At 49.1% G+C, this 22,009-nt stretch overlaps 1 protein-coding gene across 6 annotated transcripts in view; it reads left to right on the top strand.

Annotated features, from left to right (window-relative positions):
- Positions 1 to 17,460: 17,460 nt before the first annotated feature.
- Positions 17,461 to 22,009, top strand: part of KCNS3 (potassium voltage-gated channel modifier subfamily S member 3) — a 35,472-nt gene continuing 30,923 nt past the window's right edge. For 3 of the 6 annotated variants that reach the window (XM_036881844.2, XM_057497432.1, XM_036881846.2), the window contains exon 1: positions 17,461 to 17,608. The gene's annotated coding sequence lies outside the window, so the exon portion shown is untranslated. The other 3 variants (XM_057497434.1, XM_057497433.1, XM_036881849.2) reach the window with 2 other exon arrangements.

Genomic DNA, 22,009 nt, shown 5'->3' with positions numbered 1-22,009 from the left:
TAGTGTCTCTTTCCCCCAGTAATTTAGCCCCAAGGCTGTCAGTGTACAAACTGGGGAGCTTCTTGGCAACGTCTGATGCAGAGAGCAAGGAGAGACGACAGAAAGGCAGCCACTCCAGACTGGTAGGTGGCAGGTTAATAAGCAAGGGAGCCTACAGAGAGGCTTGTCTTGGGTGCCAGAAGACCTCTGTACCCACCAGTCTTGAAAGTTCATACAGACACCTTAAGAGAATTCAGTCCCATATATGGTCCAGATGTTCTCAACAACACATTACTTTCTCAAGACAGCGTCCTTGAAAATGGCTCCTGCTGTGGAAACGGTGGATGGAGCATACATTCCAAGGAAGGAGAGGGGCTAAGGGGTCTCCAGTTGCCGAGGTCCAGCTTGTGGGTCCGCCCAGTGGTCACATCCTCTTGGTGACCTTCTTCAACACTGGCCTGGCTAGTGGGACACACTCAGAAAACACACCGCGACTGGCCCTCCGTTAACTTACTTACCCGGCTCGAGCACCCAGTGCTCAGAGAAGACTCGAGGAGCAGTTCGTGGCCGATGGTCCCACGACAGCCCCGTGGATGATGAGGGAACAGCCTGCCCGTGAGCAATGTGTTACAGGCTCTGGCTTTTAATTTGCTGCCAGCGATGGGCAACACACTGCAAGCTTTGTCTTTTCTCTGTTTCACATTGAGAGACTCTTACGATGCACACAGAGCTGCAGAGCGGCCGCGGCCCTCAGCTGCCGAGCATTCTCCCCTCTCCTCTCTGGGCTTCCGTGTGCTTACAAGTAAAATGAGTGAGTGGGGCAGATGATTCCCCGAGGGCCATGCCAGCCGGGGCACTCTGTGACTTCTCATTAGCAGAAACTTACTTCCTCGTGCAGAGGCTGTGGTCACTGACTCTGACTTCGGGGGGTCTGGGAGAGTCTGGCTGCCAGGAGAACAGGGCCTGGCGACTGCAGGGAGCACATTCACTCAGTCTGGGACTTCCTGGCTGGTCACATCTGCCAGAACAGATGCTAACGTTTGACTGTGGGGAGAATTCCCAGGGTCTGGAACATCCCTACACTGCCCGAGGACCATTTCCCGGGGACGGGAGAAAGCAGGCCCAGGAACGCCTCCCGGAGGCCCACGGGAGCGCTCAGCCAGGGGACCGGGAGAGCCGGAGCCATTCTGGCTGGTTGTGTAAAACTGACTGCAAAGGCTGTGGAAGTTGCCCCAACACGTGCCATTTGATGACACCATTTCTAGGAGTGGGAGGAAGCCCTGGCTTGCCAGGTCTGGTATCTCAGAGGTAACAGGGCTTTGAGGTGATGAAAGGGCACTTGATTCCTGGTCTTGACACTCACCAGCTGTGTGACCTTGGGAACGTCACTAAACTCTTCTAAACTGAGGTTATTTGTCTGTAAAGTAGGGATTTCCTGTATCTCAAGGTCTCCTGTAGAAAACACTTGGCAAATCACGGAAACACCATCAGGAAAGCGTGTAAAAAACTCGCTTCCCTCCTTCCGCCCCAAACTCTTACCTGGAAGGATAAAGATTCCCTAAATGTGTGTGTGTGTGTGTGTGTGTGTGTGTGTGTGTGTGTGTGTGTGTGTGAAAGAGAGAGAGAGAGAGAGTGCAAAATAAGAGATTGTTTTTCAGTATTTCAGCAATGCCTTCATCATTTTATGCAATAAGTTTTAATTTTAAAAAATGCTCCAAGGCAGCAAAATTAAATTGGGGAAGTTGAGTGAAAAAAGGATATAGCTGGGAATACTTTTTGTGCTCATGGAAACTCTATTGGAAGTAAACACAACAGAATGGTAATGTGATGATCTCTGCGCGTGGGATGAATTACTAGAACTTTCAGACGCTGCCATCTTGAGCAGAAGCAATGGCGGGAGCTGGCCACGAGGGGGAGCCCGTGCCCCTCTAAAGGCTTCGAGGCGGCGAAGAGAGCGCTGGCCCCGCCTAGTTCCCGGAAAGCCCGCCGACCGAGTCGCGCTGCCCTCAGCCCTGCTCGTCACACCTGCTGGCCCCATGCGGGGAGGCTGGCCTTGGGAAGGTCGTCCTCGGGCCTGAAGGGCGTGGCTCACGGTGGGAGGCCGCGCCTCCCTTGACCTGTTGAGTTGGGGGGGTTCCCTTGGCCCCTGCGCATCTCCAGGAGGAGAAGGGAAGGGGGCACGACCCACGGCGGAGGCAAGCCCGCCACGTGCCCAGCAGAAGCAGGGGCCGGAGGAGCTTCGGGCAGGTTAGGGGAAGGGCGGCCCGCGCAGGGTGCACAGCGCCTTAGCGCGCCGGAGGGAGCGCGAACCCGGGCAGCCGCGGAGGGGAGCCGCCTCCGTTCCCAGCCGTGGGCCTGGCGGCCGTGGGGAGCTGTCCGCCGGCCTGCAGACCCCGCGGAGGCCGCGCCGCACAGGGGGGCCCCCCAGGCGGCCGTCCGTCAGGGAGGGGCCCCACCTGCGGAGGAGGAGGAGGGACGTGGGGCGGGAGGAGCCGCAGCCTGGGCTGGAGCCCCCCACGTTGCCGGGGTGTGCAGGCCCCTGGCCGGTGCCCCGAGGCGTGACACCCTCCTCCCCACCGACGACGGCGCCCCCGGGGCCGCCCGCCTCACGTGGGGGCTGACGGCCGCTGGTGAGAAGCAGAGGGGACCTGGGCACTGCAGGCACAGCGGGGGCCGGCTCAGGAAAACCCCCACATCACGCGCGCGCGCGCACAGCTCCCCCAATGCTTGTCTTCCCTCTTTCCCTCCTCCCTGCCCCAACATGCTGGAGGCCCTGATCCTAGAGGAAGAAACAGGGGCTTTGGGAAAGAACAAGGCACCCTCTGCACTCCAAGGCGTCTCCGACTCCAGGTCGCTTCAGCCCCAGGCCCGCCTCGTATCAGGGAGGTGAAAGCTGTGAACTGGCCGTCAGACGACTGTCTATAATTTTATGTCAAACTATCCTGGATTTTTAACAAACAAAACTACCTGACAAGTTGTGGCATCTGCCCAAAGTGTCCCTAAGGGCAACAAAGAGCCATTTGACAGGACGTTGTTGAAGGTGGTAGTTGGAAAAGAAATCCTTTTCATGTTTATTTTCAAGTTGAGGCAGCACCACAAGCCTCGAGGCCTCAGTTTCCTCTCCTTCAGCGAGTGAGCAGGGCTGGTCAGTGCTCTTCCCACGTGGCCGGCTCTGGGACAGGGGAGGGGGCGCCGAGGTAAATGAGGCGACATGTGAGGGGCAGTCTGCCCTTCTCGTCAAGGCCCTGCTTCTCGCCCCTTCCCAGGCTCTGAGCACGTTCAGCCGGAACACCTGAGCAGCATGTGTCTGGGCTTTGTGGATCCGAAAAGGCAGTTCTTCAGTTAAAGAGAAAAGGGGATTGCAAATCAGGAGAAGGTGGCCAGGTGCCTAGAGCAGGGGTTGGAAAACTTACTCGGTAAAAGCCGGATAGGAAGTATTTTAGGTTTTGGTGGGCTGCACAAGTCTTTATGGCAAATTGTCAACTTTGCCTTTGTACATTTGACAAGAGACATAGAAAATACACGCATGAAAGGGTATGTCTGGGTTCCAATTAGAGCTTTATTTATGGGCAATAACGTTTGAATTGCATGTGAAATTGCATTTCATGTGTTTATTATGAAATGTCATTCTTCTCTTGGTTCTCATCAAACCACTTGTAGCTTGTGGCTGTAGTTTACAGACTCTAGCCCTTGATGGTCCCCTTTAGGATTCTGTTGATCAATAATTATAGCCCTGGGTGTTCCCTGCACACAGTTTCTCTTAAAAAATACACAAATGGGGGAGTGGAATTCAGAGGACATTGTAGCTCCCTGCACACACTTATTCCAAACCTCCCAGCTCCCCCTAGCCTTCTGGCTCAGCTTCTTCTCCAGCCACCTCTTTGTAGGGGAGCACACTGGAGCCCCAAGAGGAAAGCTGTTAACCCAGTACTACATAGCAGTCCCAGCAGCCAGGCGAGGACCAGGAAACAGTTGCATGCACAGGTGTGCTTTTGAGGCCCATCTGTGGCTAGGCACCCTAAATAAGTGTGGTGGGAAGACAGAGAGAATGCATTCTCTGAGGGTCCTCTATTCACTGGGCATAAGCTCTGAATAGTGCTGTCTTACAACCGCTGTCCCCAGCTGGAATGCTGCCAACTCCCCTTCCCACATCCTGGCCAAGACATCAGGCTCTGGTTATTTTCTTTAATCAAAACTAGTCCAGCTCTACTTATGATGCCAACATCGTATGTGATTTGGAGTTTTTCTTGCCATATTAGGCCACTGCTGGGCTCAAAGGGCTTGAGTGGCATGGGGCATGGTCTCCTTTTCCTCCCTGCTCTTTCCTCCTTCTACTTCCCTGTCTTGTGAAGCCTTTAATCCAGTGGGGTGTTGGGGCAGGGAGGCAGAAAAGGGGCAGCGGTGTGCTGGTAAAGGTTTGGCATGTAACTCTGGAAAAGATTCCCTGATTTGTGGCGTTTGCAGATTTCCGTGAGGCAGTGACCCAGCATGGCTGATTTCAGGCTACCAATGTGGTGTCACTGGGTGTGGAATTGGGAAGCGACGTGCAGGGGCACCCTCTCCCAAGCCCATGTGGGCTGGTGTGAGTCAGTGTGAGCAGGCCTGGGCATAGCTCTGGGTGAAGGATGACGGGCTAGTCTCTACCCGAGTGGACACAGGTTGGGTCCTTTCACTGCTCACTGCCACCCACTGCTGCCCTCGCTGACATGAATTATGTTCCTCAGACCTGCCCAAGATAGGGAAGAAAAAATGGTTGGTAAATTGCTCAGTGAGAGGATTCAGGGACGCATAGCAGCCGGGGAAAGAGACGGGCCTTCCTGGTGATGAATGTGATTGGGCTCCTGGCTGCTAGTCACTGAAAACTGACTGACAAATTTAACTGAAGTGTGATTTCCTGGGAGCCCAAGAGTTCATGGGAGTCCAGAGGATCACACTTGGAAATGGGCAAGAAGCAAAAAAGCAGAAACATAGCAACTGTGTCAGACCTGCTGCTACAGCCGCCATCAGCTCTCACCACCCATGTGGTGCTTACACCAGCTGCTTACAACACAAAGCCCTGGGACAAAAGTTGGGCCAGACATATGTCTCCATTCTGTGGGGTCAAACTGCTCCTTTCTCTTGAGGAAACAGAATCACCCTGGGATTATCCAAGACCCACAAATCTTTTGCTCTGACCAATGTTTTAAATTCAATGAAAATAGAAAGCCTGGACTCACAAAGGACCAAATACTTAGGAAAAGGCTAGAATAGGAGAAAGGCCCACATTGGACAAGGAAGCTTGTCCATTTCAATTTGGATTTTGGGTGGAATAATTTCTTTCTACTCTCTCACTCAGGTTTGGTATTCATGCTCACAATGACTTATGGTCCATAGAACTACCAAGCCAAGACATTAACCTAAAAATGGTCTCCAGATAATAATGCATCTCAGAAATTTAAAACTTTTTGGTACGACATACCCTGAAGCCAGGCCTTATAGACATCTTGGATGAGTGGGCTGATGTGTTCACGAAAATGAGTGGGAAGCTCCCTTATGCCACTGGAAGGAACCAGAACTAGGAACAAGAGCATCTAAGGGGTGAGCACCTCTATCTGTGCTCTGGACCTCTGTCTGGCTCCATAAATGTTAGGCATAGAGCTGAATCTCTGGGTCACTTTACACACCAACTTTATCTAATCACAGTCAATCTATTTAGAGTTTATATTGGATTTGGTCAATGGGCCTACCTTGCCATTTGGTGAAAAATTTCAGTTGCATGTGAACTTTTTAATGACAGGGGCCATGTGCAGTACTGTGTATGAGTTAATATTTTAAAGTATTAATCAGAGTGCATCCCCCTTCCACTTTTTTTGTACACCATCTTCTATTTAATCAGAGGCTAGGTTTAGGATTATTATTATAAGAATGCAAAAAGAAAGAAATGTTAGAATTTCACTTTTGACTTGCAAAATAAGCTCTTGAAACCCATAATAATGACTTTCAGAGAAAGGAATTAATTATAGAAGCTCAAGAGCCAAGGTTCTGGCATAAACAATAGATGGGAAAGGGAATAAATGAATGAGTTTTCTCACAGAATTGATAGAGCAAGCTGTCAGGTGATGATAAGACCCTTAGAGAATTGGTGGAGGCCCTAAGAAGGGCAGGAAGATGGAAATACCACTTTCAAGTTCGGAAGAACCCCAGAGCGAAGGATACCAGTATCTATTTTTGCAAACCATCTAGAGATATCTGCTCCCTGCATGGAGTTCGAGCCAAAGAACAGTGGCAGCTGGGTGAAATGTCTGGCAATGTGGGCCTAAGTGTACCCTACAGGGTGCCTCACGCTCCTTGCAGCACCAGGAAATGGGCTAAGAGTTGCCGGGCTGTGCAAAGATACTGCAGAAGTCTGGTAAGTGGAGTAATGTTCCCAAAGCACCCCGGTCAATATCATGAGGGAATAGAGTAAATTTACAAGCAACTGAGGCTCCAGCAAAAATATAGGTGTCACTTACAAGGTGATAACAGATGAATATCAAACAGTGGGCAGCCCATCCCAGTGGAGACCCCTAGTGGAGACTTGACTCGACTATCCCAGACGCTGGGCTGATTCATTGCTGTCCACAGATCAGATACGTCTGAGGATATGGAAAGAAGGGGGGTAGGAGAGGAGCCTGAATTTACAGAATTTAAGTCCAGGAAGCACCAGATTTACCTGGAATTACCAAGTTATATTCTGTTGCCATGAAGAAGTGAGTTTTTAAGAGCTAAGTCAGTGATAGATAAAGAAAATAAAACATTTGCATCTTTGAATCTGAATCCTTAAAATTCACATTCAGTAATCCCAGTTCTTTGTGCTGAGCCTGGTATAATTTTAATATTCAGGAAACAGTTGCTGATGGTAGGGATGAATGACTGAAAATGCAGCTCTCCTGATTGTCTGGGAGAGCGTATTTAGAAGCCACACTGCCAGTCTTCTAGCCTCAGGGATCCTGCCTGCCATCACTTAGCAGGACTTGAAGCCTCTCCCTAGAATGGTTTACACAGAATGAGAGCTCAGTGCAACCAGCAACTCGCAGTCTAGCACTTTATTGTGAGAACTGGAATGCGTGCTTTGAAGTTTATGTGGGATTTTTATTGATGCTCCTCATTATCCAGCTAGGAATTTACTTTGTTTATGAAAAATTCCTCTTTATATACAGAATAAGAGCATGGGTACTAAGGGCTAGGAAGGAAAGTGGAAGATAAATTTACATTTATGATTCTTGTTTGTGGTTGGTGGGGCACCAAAGCCTCAAGATAAACTTTTAAGTTAGTAGTATTCTTACCTCCATTTTATAATAGCTGAATTGTAGCTATGGTTAGTACACTTGGCACTCAATAGACCATCAAGTGTTGGATGAAGGAATTAAAGAATGATAGGTGAGTCACATGTTCAAGGCTACATAGTGGTAGGCAGCAGAGCCTGTCAATAACTGAAACCAGCATATTTCCTTTACACTATGACATGCATTCTAGGGCTGGAATTAGTTCCTTGGTGGTCATCTATTAAAACCCTCTCTTTCCCTATAGTCTTGAGTCTCTTGGTCATTATTATTTTGATTCTCCAAAGTCTTGGATATAAGCTTCTTTCCTCAGAGCAGGAGAAAAAAGGGAATATGTGCGAAACCTCAGAGAGTCCCTTAGGGTGGACAAGATGGAAATTGAGGGACATTAGCTCCTGTGATCTCTGTCTTCTCAATAAGTAGGTGACCTGCTAGGAATGAGGCCTGAGGTTGGTTTGGGACGGCAACATTCAAGGGCTTAGGAATAGAGAAAATCTGGATGGGGTTTTATGGGGAATGTTGAAAAAACTAGAGTGGAAAAAAAGATTTGCTGGGCAACAGAAAGGTCCTAAATAATTTGTGAGGAAGGTTACCCAGCTCACAAATTTCTTCACACAGAAGTTATTATTTCCAAGTAGTGGATGAGAAAAATGAGAATTTCCCAAGATTCTACAGGTAGTAAGTGGCTTTTTATTTCTTTATTTAATTAATGCCTCAAATTATCTTTCTTTTAACTAGACATTTAATCTTAGAGCCTTTTAAAAAGAATCTAGGACTATAAAACTTAAATGGAATGTGGAAACGTGATTAAATTTTTTTCGGCATTATGATTTTTTTTCAGTTTTTAAAATTGAGGTACATACAATAAAATGCACAAATCTTGGTGTGCAGCTTGGTAAATTTTGACATGTGTGTACACTCACGTATCCAGCACCCAGATCAAGATAACAAACATTTGCAAAGGTTTTCCCCCTTCACCTACTTCAGCCATCTCCCAATCCTGCTCCCCCTATGCTAGCCACCACTGGGGCATTTTAGATCTGTGTCTACTCCTATAATAACCATACATTTTTATGAAGGTGGCTTGCAATACTTATTTCTTAGCTGATTGTCTGATATAGTGCTCAGTTCTTGAGAGCAGAGATTATGTTTCTTGATCTTTGTGTTTTCCCAAATCCTTAACACAATGTACCGGCCTGAGCAAGCTCTCTAAGGACTCGGGTTAGAGCTCTAGGAGACATCAAGATATATGAGCAGGGGCTCAGCCAATCGATAAACTTGTCTAGAGAAGGAGTCCCAGGGAGAGGAGGGCAGAGGCGCCAGAAGAAGCTCAGACTCTGGTAGAGGTGTCCTCCATGGTCAGGCCTCATGATGTCCAAACTACCCCTGGCTCATCAGCCTTCTGCACCTGCACCTGGAGATCCTTCTCTTCCTACTTCTCCCTGACCACACCTGCATGGCTAAGGACTGACTACCCAGCTTTCTTGCTCTTGCTTTTTATACTCAGCATCCCACATCCAGCCAAGTATATGAGGTTATGAAAATAATAACTCATAATAGCTTAGTGCTCCGGTGAAGGGGAAATCTGGGGCTATCACAGTCTCAGGGAAACACCAGAGCCTGCCAGTGGCTGTGGACACAGGGTGTACCTGTGTGTGGCTGTGTGTGTGATGCATACAGCTAACTTCCTGAGAGTATGTGCACACCGGTACATGTTCATTTGAGTGTGTATGCATGTAAACAAGGTACATGTGGACCCAAGTCCTGTACCACAGATACACTGTCCTAGAAACCTTTCTGCTAGTTCAGAAGAAATCAAAGATACTTTTCAGTCACAAAATGACTTGAGCCCAAACACTGATTAGGATCTCCTAAAGGTAGTTGTGCAAATACCTGCAATGCAGTGCTGCACCATCATAAAATGACAATTCAGAAGCTAAAAGTAATTCTTGAAGAGTTTTATCTTTAAAAATATCTCATATGAGATCTTTAGGGGCTAAGTAAAATGGTGACTACAATATTTACTAATATTAAATATTTGTATCAGTTTAGATTAGAATTGGTTGTATTAATATACACACCGAGGTACAAATAAATTATTTATTTTCTCTCAAGGAAATGAAGGGTGGTGATTGGCACTATACAGCATTAATATAATACCTCTGTGATGTGATGAGGGCCCCAGATTTCACTTAGTTCACACTCCACCATCCATAGGGTGTGCCTCATGTTCTCATGGTCCAAAATGGCTGCAAGAACACTGGTCATCTCATCCATAACCTAGGCAGGAGTTGGAGGAAGGTGGGAAAAAGAGAACTTTTAGACTCTTTAAAAAGAGATTCTCTGAGAGTTCCTGGGTTTATACGTGACTGTTTAAAGTTAATATAGCCACACTAGTGGCAAGAGAGGCTGTGAAATGTAATGTGATTAGTTAAGCACATGAATGCTTGTAAACACTGGAGTTCTGTTCTTAAGAGAGAAGAATGGAAATTGACAAGAGGCTGTCCCTGTCATAGTCTGTAGTGCTCTTATCTCTCAATATTATCCTGCTATGTTATCTTCCCTCCCTGTTTGGTAATAAGGCAGGTGGTATCATCCCACTGAATTGTGAGCTCTTTCAGGGAGGAACCCTGTTATCATTCCTTTTGGTCCTGTCTCTTTAGCTCCCTTTATTAGCTTGGTATCTGGCATATTGGTAAGTTCAAAATCCCTGCTTTACAGGTGGGAAAACTGGGCCAAAGGAGAAGAGATAACTTACAGTGTCATTTCAATGTCAACTCAAGAATGATGACATTTCTTGTTATATTAAGAAAAAGAGAGGTCATTTTTCTTCGCTTTTTTTCCCATTTGGCAAGAAAACACGAAGTCAAGTAAGCATGAAGTAGGTCTTTTCACTTGCTTCTAAGAAAGGTCTGGGTTCATTCCCACCCAGGTCCTGTGAGGCCAACCTCTGTCTGTGGCTAAGTTCTCTTTTGTTTGTTTTCTTTGCTGGCATGAACTTCTGCCAAGTCAGGCACAAGGCTGCGTGCTTCACATTTATCATTCACTTCAATATTACAACTCTTTGAGATACGTATCCAATTACCCCCTTGCCACCTCCTTGTTGAATGAGGGATTCTCCCCTCACACCCACCCGGGCCAAATAGCATGAGACGACTGAACACATGACACCCGACAGTGGCCAGATGAGACTGACGGCAGTGACATGTACTCACAGCTCTGTGATGGGTGGGGGTGGGGCCCCGCATGCCATGCAGGGTCACCTGGGGCTGCACTCTGGAGCAGAGAGAACCAGCAGGGGCTGTAGCCAGCAGGCTTTGTAGTGACAGGAGGGTGAGAAGCTCTTGGTTCCTGCAGGAGGATGGGATTGGCTCGTCTGAGTAGTTCTCTGGACTGGCAGGGAGGTGAAACTCATTAGGCTGAGGACCAGGTGGGGTGCATGTGGTCCAGTGAAAGGGGAACTAGCTAGCTGGGGTGGGGGTGGGGGTGTATCTGACCAGAGCAGGGCAAGTCCTGGCTAAGCTGCTGAGTCCTGTAAGGCTTAAATATGTCAAGGCAGCATGTGGAATCTCAATAATTGGGGCATATGCTATACAGTATAATTATCCTCATTGTATGTGGGGCGATCTCAGACACTGAGACACAGGGAAGGCCAAGGTGACAGCTAGTTTGAAGCTGAGCTGATCCCCAAAAGGCTTTTCCTTTCTTGTATATTACCCTGTATCACGCCAATATCTGATGTGAATGAACCCCGTTCCCACCCTGTGTGGGAGCATCTTGCCAATGAGGAGACCGAGGGTCAGAGAGAGGAGAATTGCCATGGATCCCACACTAGAGAGGGGCAGAGCTAAGCTAAAGCTCAGGGTGCTGAGTCGGGGTGCTTCACCTGCTGGCACGGCTGCCTCCACGTTGGCCCTGATGCCAGAGAGTGGTCACAGCCTGCTGGCTCCTGCCTCTGTGCAGGACCGGGGAGAACACGACCTTGGGAATGCAGAAGGGAACATTAGCAGGGATTCTGTCGCTCTGAGAGTTCCTTAAAGATCAGACAAGAGACTGGAATGACTGTTCAGGTAAGTTTGTTTGTTTTTTTGTTGTTATTGTTCTGTGGAGAAGTAAGGACTGGGACCATCAAATTAACTAGATGCATAATCAGGAGTGATATTCAAAATGTTTAACAAATGCTGGCAAGACTGTCAGCTCTAGCAGGACCAAGCTTTAGCCCTTTAGTTGCTGGTTGGTGGAAAGATCTGGGGGATCCTGGGGCAGGGGCTGGGACAACAGGAAGGGTACCCAGGGAGCTTGGGGGCAGGGCTAGGTACCAACTAGTATAGAAATATTTCAATTTTTCCATGTTAGCACTGTCCATACCCTACGAGCAGCAATCCTGAGGCCAAGTTCACATTTCTATGTGGAGCCTGGGGCTGTGTACAAAGTCTGGGCTCTACAGAATGCTGATATGGGTGGGCCTGGCTGAACCGGTCCTCCTCCATGCAGTCCTGAGGAAGGGCGTTCCAGCCAGGTGCCTGGATCCCAGAGGGGTATACTCAGTTCTTGAGAGAGCCCTATGGGGTCCTAACTGGCCACCCAGCCTGCCTCCTCTCAGGGGTCCTCTTTGGTCCCTATCATAGACCCAGGGGCCTTCTCAGTCTCCTAGGGTAACTGTCAAGGGGCTGTTCACTGCTCCGAATACCTGCCCAAAGTATCTTGGAAGTGTATATGCCCCTAACCCCCCAATTTCTCTAGGTCTGTAAGGTGACTGTAAGGTGTCCATCCCAGTGTTTGTGGTGGTAGGAATTTGGAACATTCCGGTCACCCATCACTGGGGAGTGGATGGTGGACACAGATAAAGGAACACACCATATGCATACAGAAGGCTGGAGATAAAACCCGTCATGCTGTGTAGAGTGAAACATGTGAGAAGATTGAGATAAAGGACAGATTATCATTTGCATAAATTAAAAATGTATGCATTCAAAACAACTGTACATATTTTATAAGGACACATGGAAACAGAAGGCTGGCCATAAGCACACTAGAATGGCTTCCGGTGGAGGGTGGGATGGCAATGTGAGTGTGAAATGGGGAATAAAAGAATAAATAAATAATGAAAGCAGGAGAGGCCTCGTGTGCTAATGAGGAAATGGTGACATAATGGTGGAGTCTGAGTCATTTAACCCTAAGAACCCAAGGAAAGGAAAGAAAGATGAAAAAGTCAGTGCAACTGCCCAACAGTACTAGATACTTGCAGCTCTGTTTAAGAGGAAGAGAGGGGTGCCTTGGAGAGAGACCTGCCAGTTCCTGAAAGCAGAGAGCAGGGCACTTACTTTCTACCTTGCTTCTCCAATGTATCTGGTGGGACAACTAACTATCCTGGCTTGTCTGGGCTGAGGAGGTTCCTGGGACTGGACTTTTAGTTTTAAAACTGGCACAATCCCAGGAAATTTAAGGAAAGGTTGGTCACCCTATGACCCAGGTAGCCATTGGAGATACTATTACTGAGGAAGCAAAAGAGAAGAGACTATGGGGTATGTCTGGCAGTGTCTTCCATGGAGAAACTCTTCACTATTCTAGTTGGAAATGAAGGCTGGAACCTATGTGCCATCACTCAAATGAAAGATGATTAACGTAGGAACAGGACTCTCCCAGAGGAAAACCATGAGGCTGACATATCTGGTCTTTGGGGCATCTGGATTTGCTTTCCTGCATCCTTCCTGAAGTCTGAAGGCCTTAGTCTGTTCCATCCATCCATCTATCTTATCAATCATTCACCCTTTCATTCTTAAAACAGTCACTAAGCATCTGTAGTAGGCCAGGCTTTGAAGACCCTGGGATGAATAATACTATATAGTGCCTACTCTCCAGGAGCTCAGTTTAACACAGAGGAGACTCAATCCAAGCAGGCAGCAATAGTATAGAAGTACAGCTGTAACTGGAGGTTTGTGCAAAGTGCAATGGGACCCAATAGAAGGAACAACTAAATATGGACTGTGTATTGGGGCCTGGAGGTTAAGTGGGCATTTGCCAGGTGAGGTGGGGGGTGCAGCCAGGGTCATGGCTCAGACAGCACACGATGAGCATGGTGGGAAGGTGGGTCTAATGTGTCAGGCTGGAATGGGAGAGCAGAGAATGTGTGTGTTGGGGTGGGGGAAGGCTGTGTGGGAATGAGGCAGAGGGAAAAGTGTGAAGAGCTTGAAATATGGCTAAAAAGGTACCTTTTGGCCAGAGTATGAACACTCTTGAAGTACATTCGTTGGAGTACTTTTATGACCTGACTTGTCAGACCGAGCCTTTGCTCTGCTGAAGTGTATTGTGGGCATTAGCAAGTGGAACATAGTATGCATTTGCTCAGTCTTTTGACCTTGGCACAGGTGTTCTAGGGAGCTCATCTTGGGAAATGCTGAAGGCCCTCAGAGGACACCTCCAAGTACCGGAGGGGAGTGATCCTTTATGTCTGGAGACTTAAGCCATATTCTGTCACAGGGTTTTTTTTTCTCTAATAATTTATAAACGATGTCCTTTTATCTGTAGAATTGTAAAGATTTTAGAGCTAGCAAGGACCTTGGAGATCATCTAGTCCAAACCCAAACAGAGAGCTGGAGAGGAGATGTCACTGAGCTGATCAGACACAGAGGCAGATTAGAATTCAAGTCTTTGGACTTGAAGACCATAAATATTTAAGGTACTTTCAGTATAAGAATAATATATCAGGACATTTAAAGTAAGCATACAAATAATTTTGTAAAAGAAGAGTGACCATAAGCACAATAATCTGGAATAAAGTCATTCCAGCTTACTAGATGTAGTCTTGAGTGGCCTGGCATCCATGCAAGGAGAGTGAGGGGATGGTTTATATGCTTTCTTTTTACCTGGTAGAAGGTAACAGAGAAAGATGTCTGCTCCCATTAGAAGTGGGTGGAGCTGAGCAGCCCTATGACAGAGCCTTCAGTAATTCACTTCAGAAATATTCAGACCTTATAAAAGTCCTGGAAATTCAGTCTTCAAGGAGCTCATTGTATGGTTGCAGAGAAACAATTAAAATCCAGTATGGTGGGTGCTATGAAAGAAGGTGCTCAGGGAGCCTGGAGAAGAGATACACAATCCAGGAGAGGGGAGGGGGCTTTCTGGAGGGTAGTGATAATCAGTAGCATGGTGTCCTAAAGGAAAGGGAGTTTGTTGAGCAAAGAAAGCCTTGGTGGTTGACAAGGGTATTCCAAGTGGAGGGTGCACCACCATGAACTCAGGGGGACATGAAAAAGTGTGGCAGCTTTGGAGAATTGCAAACTCCTCCTGTGAGCAGATTGGCTGGACTGATGTGCAGACTTCTGGGTAAAGACTAGTGAATAAGAGGCACCAACTGAATAAATGTTAATTGTTATTGCTAATAGCCCACACTCTGCACTCTCCACCTTCCTGCCAGAGATGAGGGCATTTATTTTCACATGTAGATCTGTCCCCACTTAAAAAGCAAATTAGTTATTTCCCTTACCTCCAGTGGTGAAACCCAGCTGGTTTTCTGGCATTTGGACGGAGAATGACAGGTTAAGTATGGGCATGTGGGGAAGTGGGTAGGACCTTAAGAGGGGGAAGTGTTGGGAGCAAGGAGCGTGTGGAGGCCGGGGAGACACACAGCCCATGTTTGCTTGAGTATCTCCACTGACTTGGAGTCCTCTTTGAAACCATGGAGTAGTACCGTCAGCGGATAGTTAACCCCTTACAGGTTAATGCACTGCTTGCCTAACTGCTTTCCTATGGGTAAGGTTGATGAAAAGGGGATGGGGTGTCATACCTTACAGCATAAAGACTGTTGATGGGGTAGGAGGTGGGTGTGTGAAAGGAGGCAGGTAGATCAGAGCATGTGCTGTGGTGATGGAGACGAGGCCCAAGGAGGGCCTCTAGACACAGGGGCCAAGAGTGTGACCGTGTGTGTGTTTGTGTGTGTGTGTGTGTGTGTGTGTGTGTGTGTGTGTGTGAGAGAGAGAGAGAGAGAGAGAGAGAGAGAGAGAGAGAGAGAGAGAGAGACATAGTCCGTTCACCACTTTGCCTGGCCCAACCTTGGCCGACTTTCAGGGGTGAGCTTTCTGGAAACAGACATGCTTTTTATGGTCCATAGGATGCTTTCCTGCTTATTAGTTCATCTGCTTCATGTGATCACCCTGTGAGGGGCAACTTAGCTGCAAGGCTAAATGACCTGCTGACAGGGCTCCCGTTACAGGGAACAGCAGGATGAGAGCCCGGATCTGTCTTACTCTCAAATCTATGCCCTTTCTACACCCCACCCCCAGTATGCCCACAGTGGGCGCCAGTCCCTTCTGTTCTCCGTGTGCACAGGTGTCCCAGTGTACAGAGATAAGCCCCACTGTGTGTGTCTGCCCTGCAGTTCACATGCGCCATCCAGACTCCAAGAGAAGAACCCACTCCTGGACTCTTCTGCACTGCAGATGCCTTCTGCAGTGGTTAGAGGTGGTGAACGTATTTCATTCTCTAGGAAACAATGTTGGACTTGGGGGATAAACTTCGTGATTAAAAATGATTAAATAGCAAACTGCTGGGAGAGATCCGGAAGGATTCTTCTCGATACTGATGAAATATAAACAGATGTTTAGAATAATCTTAGAATTTATGCTTAAGATGATGAATTGTATATGAAAATTACCTTCTTCAGTGTCTTGCACACAGCAGTGTAGACAAGTGCTTTGGATCCTCTTCCACAAGAGAGTGGGCAGGTTTGGGGAGCCAAAGAACTACGGGATTAGGGGGAGAGGGCCTTCAAACACCTCTTCTCTGGCCACCTGTGTGCCCACCTTGCTTTCCAGGAGCCAAATGAAAATGCTGGGGGCTGAGGGCAGACTGTGTCCTGCCTCTGCCATTCCAGCTAGCTGCTATCCTCTCCTCTAGCCAAACCTTGTAAGGTGCAGTCGTTGCCTCCTTTTAGAAGTCTGCTAGGTAACTGTGAGCACTGCTCCCTTTCCCCTGACCCCCACTGTCGGTTTTGATCAAACAAAAACAATGCTAAAACCAAAAGACAGGACCGGGTACTTAGATGAGGTCAGAAAAAGGGTCTAACCTTTAGCACACATCTCCTCCTCCCCTACCCGCTCCGTCCCCTGGGTATTTCTGACTCAGAGTCTGGAGCTTAACTCTGTGTGGTCATGCTAGGTGCTGGTCTGAGCCGAGCGGTCAGCGGGTGCTGGGCTGGGGGCAGCTGGCAGATTGAGTGACGTGGGGTGGGAACCCGGGGAACTCTGGGCGCCTACAGCTTGAAGCAGCTGGCTCTGAGAAATTACTGCAAGTCTGCACAACTTAAAAATCTGCAGTTGGAGGGAGGGAGGGGGAGCGCGGGGGTGGGTCCCTGAGCGTCCCATTTCTCCTGGGCGGTTCACTGAGCGGTCTCGCTTGCTGCAGAGGGGCCAGCGGTGCCTTCTGGACCACACGCCGCCCTCGCGAAGGTCCTGGGTTGTTACAAAACCTCGGCCAAGGGCATGTCCCTCTGAACCCCTCTTCCATCCTTTGGGAAGGGGACTCGACTCGTCCTCTTTCCGCTGAGTGCATGTGTCTGCCACCTCTTCTGAGGTAAGTCGAGGAATGCAGTGTGCAAAACAATCTTGTTCTGCACTGTGCGTTGAGACTTTCAGGCATCGGGGCCCATGGTAAACAGGCAGGACCAGGGATTGTTTCTTCCTTTGCACTTTCTTTTAAAACAAGTTGGGGCCTCGATACTTCCTAAGAATATCCCAGCAAATTCTGCAGAGTGTGGCTTGAGCCGTGACTTTCAAGAGGCGGTTGCCGGAGCCGCCGGGGCAGTGGAGAAGCCAGCCTGACTCCCGCGGGGTCGCGGTGGAAGAGAGCGCGCAGGTGGGAGTCTCGGGGCGCGCTTCCTCTCCCACCGGACGGGGCACGCTGCTCCACGAGTGACTCTGCACTTGGGTCTGGGCGGGTGCGTGCATCCTGCAGGCCTGCCTCTCTGCCCCTCCATCCGTCGCCGGTCGCAGGGCCCGACCCCCGCAACCAGCAATCGCCCGCTGCGGAGCGGCGTGCCCTTGGCCTGGCGAGCTCAGGCTGCGAGCTCGAAGCTAGGCGGCGGGAGGGGCTGAAGCCAAAGGGGCGGTTGCTGAGCGGCAGGCCTTGCTCCGCCCCGCCCCGCCCCGCCCGCGGCTCCCCAGCGCGGCGCTTCTGCCGGGCGGGATAAACGGACAGACCCAGGAGGGCCGCACGGCTCTCCTCGCCGCCGCTGCGGCGGGCGCGGGGCTGCGCGGCGAGGCCTGATCCCTGCAGCGCGGGCGGGCGGCGTCGCATAGCGGAGCGAGCCCGAAACGCCCCGACTCCTGCAGGTACCTGCTTGGGTCCCTAATCCCCCGTGCGCTCTGGAGACTTCTCCGTGCGACCCCGCAACTTTCCACACCTTTTGCTACTCAAGCCCCACAGTGGCCCAGCTCACAGGTGCACCGCCCAGCAAGTCTACGCCCGCAGACGACTTTGCATCCCGCTGGGCGCCTAGCTCGCGGCGCTCCCCTTCTCCGGTCCGCAGAGCACGCTGGCGCTGGAGCCCTAAGGATCCGCCTGTTGCGCGAGCTGCGGGCAGCGGGTACGGTGTGTGGGTCCCTCGGAAAGGCACAGACAGGGTATCTGGGATCAGCTTTCGAGCGTGGGGTCAGTTAGGGTGAGGTGGAGGCGGCGGGAGAATCGATGACCCGGGGAAAGGCGGCACTCGGCGCAGGGGCATCCCTGGGGCGTTTCCTTAGCCGGGAAGCCGTTCCTTCCCTTCCGCGAGAGGAGGCGCTTTCCTGGCGAATGTAAATCGTTCCCTGGCCTGCTCCGCCTTCTTCCCCGTCACTGTTCCCCTCCCCTCTGCCCTGCGGCGGTGCCAGGCGCCCCACGACAGTTGCGAGGAAGAGCGCACCCAGGCCGGTGCCCCGGAGCAGCGCTGCGCCCGGGGACTGCCTGCGTGCTCTGGGTGGGAGCAGCCTGGGGCTTGCAGGGCCCGCGGCAAGTCGCGTGCAGACTCCCGGCGTTTGGATCAGTGGTGGTGGTGGGAGCGGGTGTCCTGGGGTCGGAAACTTCCCTTTCCCCCTGCTCTCTGGGTGGCTGCCGGACCACTTGAGGTGAAAGGGCTGGTGAGGCAGACCTTCCTGCAGGGGCCGCGGCGAGCCGGGCCAGGCGCCTTTCGCATTGCAGGGCTTGTTCTGCACCCCCGCCCCCCCATCCCGCCCCCTCCCGCTCCCCCCTCTGTCGTTTCTCATCACTTTTGGCAAAGGAGCACCTTTTGCGCCTTTGATGTCTCCCCCTACCTAGGCTGGCTCAGCCGGTAGACTAACTCGGGCAAAGAACTATTTCCGTCCTCAGGAATAACGGGGTGGGGGCGGAGGTTTGGTGCTGGGGCGTGAGGGGGGGTGCCCTTGTCCTCCAAGAGCGCAGATTTGCGGTGCCCCCGACTCCTGGTTTTTGTATTTCGTCTTACAGTCTGAAGAGTGGGGCAGGTGAGGAAAACCAGCAGAAGCCTTCCCTGTCCTTTTTCATGTATTTGCTTAAGTGATTTGCGTAACTATTTCCTTACAACTGAATAGGTTACCCCTAGTTGCACCCCTTTTCAGACTACTTGCAAATACCTACCCAGGTAAACGGGAAGCAAGCATTTTCTCCAGCACCTGACCCCTTGTTAAAGGCAGGTGCCCTAGTATTTCTCCTACTGCAGGCTGAAAGAGGGTGGCATTGATTCTGTGGTTGAACCTGGGGTAATGTAGGTTTCGCTCCGTAAGGGGGTGTGAACTGCTTGAGGACATTGATTCAGTCAGTTTGCATTTACAGCCAGCACACCCCCAACCTGGCCTGGGGCTCTGCTCTGGGTAAACAGCACAAGCCTTAGATTCTGCTCCCAGTCTAGTTCTGTTCTTCCTTTTTTCCACCTGATTCCTTCCTTCTCCTGTTCTAATATTAAATGTGTCTTCTCAGAAGTAGGAATTGCCAGTATTGGGGAAGAAAGGTGAAGGTGACACTGCTGTGGGTAAGAACTCTGAATCTAAAGCATGTTGTGACTAGTCTAAGGACTCTTGGTGGGGTCTGTTTTAATTCACTGGTGTCTGAGCCATTATTACTAGAAAAATCAGCCCCAATAAACCCGTTCGTGAATGCAGCAATGCCAAGCTTTTGCAGGTCAAGTGGATGAGAGCAAGTCTTTGTTCTGTTCAGAAATACTAAAATATTAAAAACCCAATGCTCTCATGCTTGGGTTTGCCAGCAAAGCACCAGCTAAATATTTTTCCTTCTTCCTTATCGTTGCTTTTTTAAGAAAGAAAGGGAAAAGTGGGGACTCCAGACGCTCCTCCACTTCCAGTGAATTTTGTCCTTTACGGAAATCCTTCCCAGACTCTGCAACCTCTCCATTCTACCACAGCTCTCTGCTGCCCTGGCTCTGGCATTCAGGGCTGGACTGTGTGCAGCTCGAGAGAGCAGGCACCACAGGGGTTTCCTTCTTCTTTTTTTAAAAATAGGTAACACTTACTGGCTGCCTACCATATGCAGCTACTCTGCTGGGCACTTTTCCAGGCCATCATCTCCTTTAATCATCAGAACATTCCCATGAGAAAACTAAGCTTTCCTTCCTCATCGCAGTGTTTGTGGGAGCCAGCAATAGATGGATGCCTTTAGGGACCTTCTGAGTTGGATGGGAAACCAAAAGGACTGAGCTGGGCTGAGGGGTCCTCAGCAGGTCAGGGCCCTGGCTAGGGTAGTTGGAGGCAGAGGGGAAAGTGTGCGTGTGTACTGTCCTGCTTACCAAGTATCAGAAAGGAAGGTAGATCCTTCAGAGTGTCACTTGTGTGAAACACCCATAAGGAGACATCGTAGAGAATCGATTAGGCTAAGGACCTGGCTTCCAGCCCTGATTTCTATCTCTTTATGACTCCTTGACTTGACATGTCACTTTGCTTCTCTGCATCTGTTTGTTTAGCTGTAAAGATCTAGATGTCTCATACTTGTTGTTACCTTTACTAGGCACTGTGCTCAAAATTCTTGATGTATTAAGTCATTTCATCCCAAAGACAACTGTCAGAAGTGGGCTCTGTTTTACTCTATTTTAGGTGAGAAAAAAAGACAAACTGAGTAATTTGTGCAAAAGCACACAACTAGGACGATGTGAAGCCATGATTCTATCCCTGGCAGTCTGGCTGCCAAGCCACTGTGAGGTTCTTCCCTCCCTGCATATACCTACAGCCCCAATACTGTGCACTGTACTTAGTAGAACTCAGATTGGGCTTGTTGAATGGTGACAGATAGAGGTGGTTTGCCATTACCGAGAGATTTTCTGGGCCTCCTGTCTCATTCTTAAAAGGCAGAGCGGAAACTGAAAACTGAGCTAGAAAAATGTTTTTGCTTTTGCAAAATAGTTTTCTTTCCAACAGGATTCGGAAATAGGAAGATAGTTCATAAAGATCATAAGCTAGGTAAACATGGCTATTTCTAGGAAATGTGTTTATTATCAATGAGAAACCCAGAAAAATCACAGAACACTTAGCACTCAAATCTATCAAAAAAGCCCACCAGAAACCAACCCACAAGAATTTATTGTGTGGTGCCATGTGCCTGTATTGCAGGCACCAGGAACAGGCAGAATCAAAACCGTGTTCTCCAAGCTTGAACATGAACATACAATGGACCTGGAGACTCAAGATTAACAAGACAAAGCAGGACAGTACGAGGTGCTAAATATTTTGATCCTGATAAAAATCACAATGACTCTGTCTCAGCTGTATAGTCTGTTGTAGTTTGCAGAAACTTTCACAGGATTATCTCATTTCAGTTCTCATAGTAACAGTGTGATAAGTGATAGGCCAGGTGGAGACAGAAATCCTATGTTGCAGATGAAGAAAATAAGGCAAAGCGAGCCTTGGCAAGGGGTCTTTGGACTCCAAGTCCTTCGTGTTTCTGCCTCACAGGAGGACAGTAGATGTGGCGGGTCCCTGGAGGTGGCAGAGTTTGGATTTCATCCTGCAGCTGGCTTTCAATTGCTGCTCCTGGCTAGCCAGGGTGCTTAGCAGCGGCAGAGGAGGAAAAGAAAGTATTTTTTGTTTTTGTTATATTTTTGCATTAAGGGACCTTGTATGTGGAGAGAAATCTCAATTATTATGAACACAATAACAATATTTAGAATGTTTAGAATCAAATGTGGAACATGATTTAGAGGAATTTTCTTCCCTGTTTTTCTTTACCATTTATATCACGTTTTGCAACTTTGCAACACATTGCACATCTACCCCTAATAAAAGTAAACTCTTCTGGCTAAGCTGTAAGTAGTTACTAGATTAGGCTGCGGTGTTTTTCTCTGGGCCAGGGAGTCTTACTCTCTTGGGAATCCTGCAGAACCCTGTACCATTGTTTGCTTGGAGTTGATCCCCTGTAAAATTGCCTTTAATTGCACAAGTGTTGAATAATCAAGGCCCAGGATCTGCGTTTAGCCAATAATGTTACAGATAAGCAGTTCGTGTTGACAGTAGCTGGCTTCCCTGTGCTTGCTGAGTCCCCAGTGAATGAAACATTCTGCTGATCATCCTGAGTGGGTCGGCTGAGTTCAGCTGAACAGATGCTTACCAATCATGTTTAACTTATGCAGCTATTTCTTTACATATACAAATATGATGAGCATTCATTCAACAAGTATTTGGGTACTTACCCCTTGTTATGCACTATGCTCGGTGCTGAGTATGCCCTGATAGAGGAAACATGGGAAAGGCGGTGGA

The sequence above is a fragment of the Manis pentadactyla genome, chromosome 2, assembly GCF_030020395.1.
Source record: "Manis pentadactyla isolate mManPen7 chromosome 2, mManPen7.hap1, whole genome shotgun sequence".
Classification (NCBI taxonomy): Eukaryota; Metazoa; Chordata; class Mammalia; order Pholidota; family Manidae; genus Manis; species Manis pentadactyla.
Note: the sequence above shows the minus strand (reverse complement) of the source record. Positions and strands in the feature narration are given on the sequence as shown.